The 8,406-nt window shown below is 33.7% G+C and overlaps 1 long non-coding RNA gene across 1 annotated transcript; it reads left to right on the plus strand.

Annotated features, from left to right (window-relative positions):
* Positions 1-4,130: 4,130 nt before the first annotated feature.
* On the plus strand, positions 4,131-6,217 carry LOC139855533 (uncharacterized). Its single transcript, XR_011761478.1, has 3 exons — positions 4,131-4,448; positions 4,578-4,815; positions 5,077-6,217. It is a non-coding gene; the product is annotated as an uncharacterized lncRNA (long non-coding RNA).
* Positions 6,218-8,406: the final 2,189 nt, after the last annotated feature.

Genomic DNA, 8,406 nt, shown 5'->3' on the forward strand with positions numbered 1-8,406 from the left:
ACTAGACCAGATTTATCCTTTGCTGCTCAAACCTTGAGTCAATTTAGTCAAAATCCCTCCACCATTCACATGAAAGCACTATTCAGGGTTCTAAGATACATTAAACTTTACCCTGGTCAAGGATTATACTTCCCATCATTCAACAATCTAACATTAACTGCATTATGTGATAGTGATTGGGCAAATTGTAAAACATCAAGAAGATCCATTTCAGGTTACTGTGTTTTCTTGGGTCCAAGCTTAATCTCATGGCAATCTAAGAAGCAATCTGTTGTATCAAGGTCATCCACTGAAGCTGAGTACAGGTCTTTAGCAGACTGCACTTGTGAAATTACTTGGCTCAAATGCTTACTCAAGGATTTAATATTTCCAGCATAGGTCCAACCACCATTTTCTGTGACAATGAATCAACAATTGCTTTAGCCTCTAACCCTGTGCAACATGCTCGCACCAAACACATAGAAATTGATTGCCACTTTGTCAGGGATAAAATCAGAAATGGTCAAATTTGTCTCACATATGTTCCATCAAAAGCACAGGCAGCTGATATCTTAACCAAAGCTCTACGAAATGCCTTATTTCACAATTGCATTTCCAAGTTGGGAATGTGTGATCCTTACACATTGCCAACTTGCGGAGGGGGTAAAGGTGTATCCACAACACCATCTCACAATACAAGTCATGGTGCAGATCAAGCAAGTCAAGCTAAAGGTCAAGCTGACATCCACACTGTACAATCCATACACAAGTCCACACCTAAATATCTCTCTGCAGCCTACATCAAGCATCATCAATACTTAGTTGATTGTAAATTCATGTAGATATTTATTTTATTCACGTGCAAAATAGTTAGTTAGACAGTTTGTTAGTTTCTGGTAGTTAGTTGTAGCTGTAGTAGTTACTAGCAATCCATTTATATATAGTGTACATTGTATCTCATTTGATTTAAGTGAAATTGATACAATTCTCTCTTTCAATCTTCATCTTCTTTAAATCTTCATCTTCAATTTACTTTACCAGTGAATAATGTAAATTATTTTGAGTGACACCATTAAATTAAACATCTAGTAGATTTTTTTTTTAAAGTTTTTAGTTAGTGACACTATTAACTATCATACCAAGATCCGCCAATGCATTGTTATCATTCTAAATGTCTAGTGGCCTAAGCCATGAAGGTTTAATCACCAATAAAAATTACTACTTGAAACATTTTCCTCAATCATTATCATTCTGAATTTGGCCCAGTCTGTGACTAAACAAGTACATAGGATGGCTTCCCATTCGATCTCAATCGCTCGGGCCACTACAACAAGAATACATTACCATATTTCTAAGGCAACTGTAGTTTTTGAGCTCAATGGGAGTTTTTATCATATATTTTCCCTGTCCAAAACCTACAAATTAAAAAAACCAATCATTACACCATCCCACCAATAAAGTTTCTATCTTTACATTTTAAACACTGTGATTTTAGATTCAAAAAAGTGGACACTTAATTTGGAACGACGTGGGCATGTAGTATATTCATAAAAGATAAATTACAAATGTAGTCACCTACTGTATTAATCTAGATCGCTGTTCAAGTTGTAGCAATTTACGTTTTGTGGATGTCGTGTAGGATTTACAACTCTATTTTCAAGAGTTGATTGCATACTATGATGAAAATTCTAGATTCTTGACTGTAGGCGTACCTGCAAGTCTGGTACTTCAATTACGCAAGCAAATTCAACTACTCAGCTCCTGCTCATTCTGTGAAACGCGATCCTCGATGTCTGGAGTATATCAGACATTCTTTATAAGTGTATACATTATATAGTTTTTTCATATAGTGCAGTTCAAAAATAAAGTGTATATACTTACTATATCTATAATGGAAATCATGCATGCAGTAGACAACAGAGGAGAAAAAAGTACAAGTTCAGTTTAATTGATATCCATTTACTTTCCTAGTAATCACAATCATTTAAGTTTTTTTAAGAAAAAAGTGCTATCACCAATTTTATTTATGGGGCTCGAACCCGTGGATCCTGCTTAATTCGAGGTGGAATAAAGTGTTCACGTTTTTAGTATGTATGTTTGCTACTGTGCTATTTGCTGTTTAGTAGTACTCGATATTGTAATTCATTTAAGTTCTCAAGTCCAAGTTTATAATGGTTCATTGGAGGGTCATGATTGTAATGCCAAGCCAACATTTTGATGGCAGGCTTGATTCATCAATATATTCTATTGTTTTTGCCCAAAAAAAAAAAGATTAGTCGAAATTAAAGTGAGATAAGTGATTACAACGATTTTTTAAATGATTATGATAGGACCTAAAGGTAACTTGTTTTCCTAAAAATGTCATATATGTTGTAGAACATCCCTAAAAAGGTATCTCTCTTACATATAATTAGAAAACTATTATGGTGTCATCTTTTATTAAAAAAATGCCACTTGTCAAAAACTCAACCTTTAGATGACAATTTATAATTTAATCCCAGCCTTTTAAATACCTTATGGCGTCATTAGCGATTTTAAGCGGCAGTTAATGTACATAATTACCTGGCTACCCTTATTTAACGCAATATAAAAAACCACTTTTAAAGAATCGTGCCCCTTAAACCATAGCAGTAGCAGTTTACCTCATACGACTATGAAATCGACAAATCAAAAATCCATCAACAATGACTATTAGTTCACTGAAAACATCAAGAAACAATCGATGAAGTCAATCAGGAAACAAGAATTAGAGTTCGCACATGGTTCAACATCGATCGATCAGCAAATATTAGGGTTGTCAAAGGCATTCGAAGCCTTCATCTATATACAATCAGGGTTTTTCAAATCAAAGTCAAATCAACGATTCTCTTAACTGCGTTAAAGAAGAAATTGCAATCTCAAACAGGTTATCATATTTCTTTTACTAAATTATGGTTTTTACAAAAATATTTTTGTATGTTATTGAATTCGTTATATACATATATATATGTATATGTATGTATATATATATATATGCATATATATATATATATATATATCTGTATATATTTGTAACTTATCGATTTTGATTTCTTTTTCATTCAAGATGTTATACAAGATGTAATAGTGTGTCTGTTCATACAAAATGTAAGTAGGCTGAAATTCCAACTTCTCCTATATGTGTATACAAGGTTGAAAAAGACGTGAGACGGGGCCGAAACGGTAGCGATCTCAAAACGTCGCAACGGAAAAAACGGGGCCGAGACGGGGTCGAAACGGATGTTGACTAATGTTGACTTATATATATATAAATATATATTTACACATATTTTAGAGCTAAAAAACCTTCGTTGACAAGTTTGTACCTATAATTGCTATTAGCGTTAATATAATACAAAATGTAATACTAAACTAAGTCAATTTTGATTGATTTGACCGACTTATGACCGATTTTAACAGAATTTCTGACTATTGACCGGCGTTGACCCAATTTTTCCCGCATTTGACCTGACTTTTGACCGTTGATCGGCTTATAAGAAAACGGGACGGAGTCGAAACGGTTTAGTCACCAAAACGCCGCAACGGGCGTTGCAACGGACGCCGTTTACAACAGTGTGTATATATTTGCTAAAAGTGAATCTATATATTAGTTTTCTAAAATATGTTATTGAAGATTGGTTCAATAACATGACTGAAATCCGGATTTGTGTTATTTTTATTTGTTTCTTTTGTGTTTTGTAGGTACATCATTGTTGTTGTACGTTAGAAGTTGTAGGTACATCAGGTATAGTTTTAATTGAATAGATCGATAAGGAGTTTTAATCACATAAATAGTTGTATCGATTACGATTATGAAGCTGTGGATGATATCGATTGCAGGTATATGAAGCTTTATGTCTGAAGTCGTGTATTGATTGCTGAAGATATCAGAAAAGTCAATTTTTTAACTTAGGTAGAAGTTAATTTTAATTATATGGTCTATTTATTGTAATTAACTTTGTTCATACCCAATAAAAATATAGGAAAAAAAAACATTTGATAAATAATGCTACTTATACTTGCATTTTGTAGCACGTAATTTTATTTGTTAATGCGTCAGTTTTTCGATAACAACATGAAATTGTATGTATAACCCAGTGAAATTTGTAGTGTTTGATGGTTTTAAAGGTGTGTTCCTTAATTCACTCCATCACTTTCAGTTATCAAATTGAAAAAACCGTCCACTTTGACAACTATAAATAAGTTATCTTCCCACCTGTATATAAATAACATTAGACCTTTTCACTTTCATCTCTTTTAATCTGAAACAGCTTCTCTGTTTGTTTTAACATGGCTAGCAATCAAGATGAGTTTACTCCTTTGAAGGTGACTGTCAACGCTGCAGAAAGTGTCAAGATTCGGGTGAAGGTGTTTATCACTTGGACAGTAAAACTTACTTTAACAATCCGAGAGATGTTTCGTGCCATAAAATGATACTTGTGGAGTCTGAGGTAAATGAAATATATTCGTATGGTTCTTTGTATAATCAGTTTTATCTTTTTTGTACAATGATTCATATGTAACATGTTTTCTAAAATATGTTTGAGAAACTCATAAATTAATGTTCTTGTCAAAAACAGGAGTTGTCACCGGCGTGAATCACCACATGTTTGTAGATTTTGAGCAACAAGTTTTTGGAAGGATCCTACTGTATTATCGAGAATGTATGATTAATGCAGCATTATGAAAAATCTTATTCTACTAAGGGATATTGGATCAAAAGGATTGGGTATAAAAGAAGGATGTATAAATCCTAAACTTGGCTCACATGTGCTTGCAAATTTGACATTTGATGTTGCAGCCGAGGTCTGAACTGATGTAAGTTGTTTACATTTATTTGACAGTTGTTATATATATTTGACAGGGTGATTTATTATTAACAATGGCCAGTTTTTATTGTATATTAGCTTTCTGATGATGTATTTCATATCAACTTCTATAATGATCATGTTGAAATCATTGTACAAGTAAACACACAAATAGACTGGCCGTGATTTGTGGTAATAAATCATATATCATTTCTACTATTTTGAGCGTCGACTAATATTAACCATTTAATTCTTTTTATTTATGTGTTAGGACTTTCAAGTTCTTTGTATTCCTGTCAATTTAGTGCAACTTCAAACAAAAGTTATGATATTTTAATCTACTTCTTTCATAGTTTTTTTTAGTATGATTTTTAGTCTTTATGCTCTATAGTTTAAGATAATTTATTTACTATATCTAAAGGTGATTAATTTAAATGATTTATGAGGTGTGTGTGATATTTAAAGGTGTGTGAGATCTTTCAAGGTGTGGTTTCTATGATCAACCAAGGTGTGACATATTTCTCCGAGATCATGGTTCTCTTAGTTGGAACACCTCAAAAAAGATATATTTCATGATGTTAATCAATATGTCGAAAATCACTATTTCATTGGTTTCTGAAATCTTATGGTCCCGATTTTTGAAATATGTCGGGTTTTAAGCCATCAAATTGGTGTAAATTGTGGTGTAGCAACAAAGATTTTTGCTGAGATGGGATTGTCATTTGAATAGGAAGTTGGCACCTCAATTGAGATTCCCCGGGATGCTTTAATTGTTGACGAGGTATAATACGAAACTTGTCACCGTTTAAACTTTCGTAGGTTTTCATATTGATGTTATTAGTTGGTGATTTGAAGGTCAGTTTGACTACTAAAGGTCAAACTGTTATTTTGGGGAGTGGTGGTCTAATGGGTTATAGACTAACTGATATTTATAGTGATGTTAGACTGGAACTATGGCAATTAAATAGTGGTTCTAAATTTTTATTATATTTTAGATGGATTAGTGGGTTTGTATTTGTGGTTTGAGTTTACTAAGAAAGTTTGGGTACTGGATTATCAATTTTTGGATGCTGGTCAAATATAATTGCTGGGATTTGAAGATAAAGGTGTCAATTGAGAGTGACAGATGGTATGATGATATGATAATACTCAATTTTATGAAGGAAATGATAGCGGTTTGACTTGAACTGATCAACATATGTTTATAAATTCAGACAGGTTAGTGACATAAATGATAGAAATTTTGTGATATTTGGTATAAGGTTTAGTATTGATATTGATAAAAATATGGGTTTGAACTTCATGAGATGCAATAAGGGCATGCGCAAAACAATTATAGCAATTGGCATTTTTGTGGTTTATTTTATAATTTCATGATTGATTTTAGATGTCATTTTATTTTGTTGGTTTTGTAGGATATAATTGTAAATGTTTGGAATGTTTACTAAAAACATCCTTTTGGGTATGTCGAATTTCGTTGTAAATATTTTATTTTAGTTTTATAAAAGCTTCTATATCCAAATATCTAAAAAGTGATCCAATTGTTATTTTAGATAGTTATCTCTGTAGAATAATTATTTCAGTAACGAAATGAATTTTTCCGAGAGCAAACCCAAAAAAGAACCGCATGCAACATTCATCAAATTGTAAAACGAGTTTATTATGTCATTCAGATTATTTATTTTTAATTTGTAACTTTACTCTTATAATCCCGCGAATTCGCAGGTATTAAACCTTACATTTATAATAAAAAAATAATTTGTAACTAGCTTTTATAACTTCACTTTTTTTTTTTTTTTTTTTTTTTTTTTTTGAACGGCACGTTAGCTTCACGGTTAGTGGTTAGCACACACGCAGTCAGAGGAGGAAACCGGACCGTAACCAGAGGGCAGAGAGACCGAGGTCTCACAGGTTAAGGCGGGGAAAACCCCCTTGGCGCAAGCGAGACTCGAACCCGGGTCTCTACTCACCTAACACCCCCAAGGTGTTAGACCACTGAGGCAAAGCCCCAATGGCCTTCACTTTTATTTATATAACTCCACGAATTCAATAATCATTTATGTTCAAGTCCCGCTAATACGCGGGTTATAAACTAGTTGTAATTATAGGAGAGCAAAAAGACTACATAGTAATAGCACAATACGTACATATATAATTTGTTTTGTAAATACTAAGTCCTTAAAGAGAAAATTCTCTCCTCCACACCAGCATCACATCAGCTCAAAATCTTTAACATTTGTTTAACTAAACACTCTCTATTTTTTACTAAATAATACCCACAAATATACCCATAAAATATAAAATGTACAAGTTTTCAAACACAAAGTACAAAATAATAAAATAGGGGCCCACCTCTTTCTTGTGAGAGGCTCGTTGCAGGAGTCAATGAAGCTCCATTATACAAGTTGTTGCTTATCTCCGTATAGCTCTGAAGTTGGTTAACGAGCCTGATGAAGGCAACATAGTGAGTGGTCTAATATGATGTAGACTTGTTACTAAAGAAACTTTTTGTAACGATGAAATTATGATAGAATGCTTTTGTATGGACAAAATGTTAAGCCTGAAGTCAAATTCCCTTCTATAAAAAAATTGTAATTAGTATGTGTTAGGAACGATTAGTGAGCTCCAACAAGACCCGACAACTCCCTGGTTATCAACTCACAAGACAATAAACGAAAATTTGTGATGAACACGAAGAAACTAGCAAGAACGATAAAAAGACAAGAATTTAACGAGGATATATGTAATCAAGGTGATTACTTTAATCCCCGACCAACCAAAGAGTATTCTTGTTGATAAATTTCGTAAATATATGTTACAGGTTACATATGGGGGGATATATAGTGCAACACAATAACTAATTTGAAGCAAACTCGAACTTCTAATCCAAATCAAACTCCAGTCAGACAGAATTTTGTGGTCCCAATGTGGATCTCGTGATCGTGAGCCACACGTTTCTAGCAACTGCTCAAACTAATGAAATCTCGAGGGCACCATCTCAACTTCGCAGTCGCGAAGTTGTATACCCAGCAGCATTAGTTTTTCATTTGCGTTTAACTCGTCTTCACACTAAACAATCTCTCACTTGAAGAGACGTTAAACAACACCCGTATTTAACCTGATTTCATCCTACATCAACAACTCAACCCACTAATTACACACTCCTTTTGATTCTGCCGAATTTGCACCCGAATCACGCCTCACTTCACTTGATAACCTTCGAGCAAGAGAACTCTTTCGACATCAAAAAAATACCGTTGAGCTATAATACGATCTTTATGTTACTAGCTTGGGACCAAGAACTACTCTTTGGATACGGCACCTACCTCCTTAGTTTAGGAGATAACGGGTCGTTTGAGCCCGACCCGACCCAATCAACCTCATCGCTCAAGCGATCCACACGTACACAATTTCATCCACCTGATTTATCTTTCCAACAAATAACAAACTTGTTGGTAGAACCAACACATTTACGTACATTACCGATTAAGACCTTGCAAGAGAACACTTTTGCACACTTAATCGACCACATACGTGCGTACGAATTTCGACAAAACCCAATTTTTACCCCGAGCCAACACACATTATACTGATGTATCAT

The sequence above is a fragment of the Rutidosis leptorrhynchoides genome, chromosome 6 (assembly GCF_046630445.1).
Source record: "Rutidosis leptorrhynchoides isolate AG116_Rl617_1_P2 chromosome 6, CSIRO_AGI_Rlap_v1, whole genome shotgun sequence".
Taxonomy (NCBI): domain Eukaryota; kingdom Viridiplantae; phylum Streptophyta; class Magnoliopsida; order Asterales; family Asteraceae; genus Rutidosis; species Rutidosis leptorrhynchoides.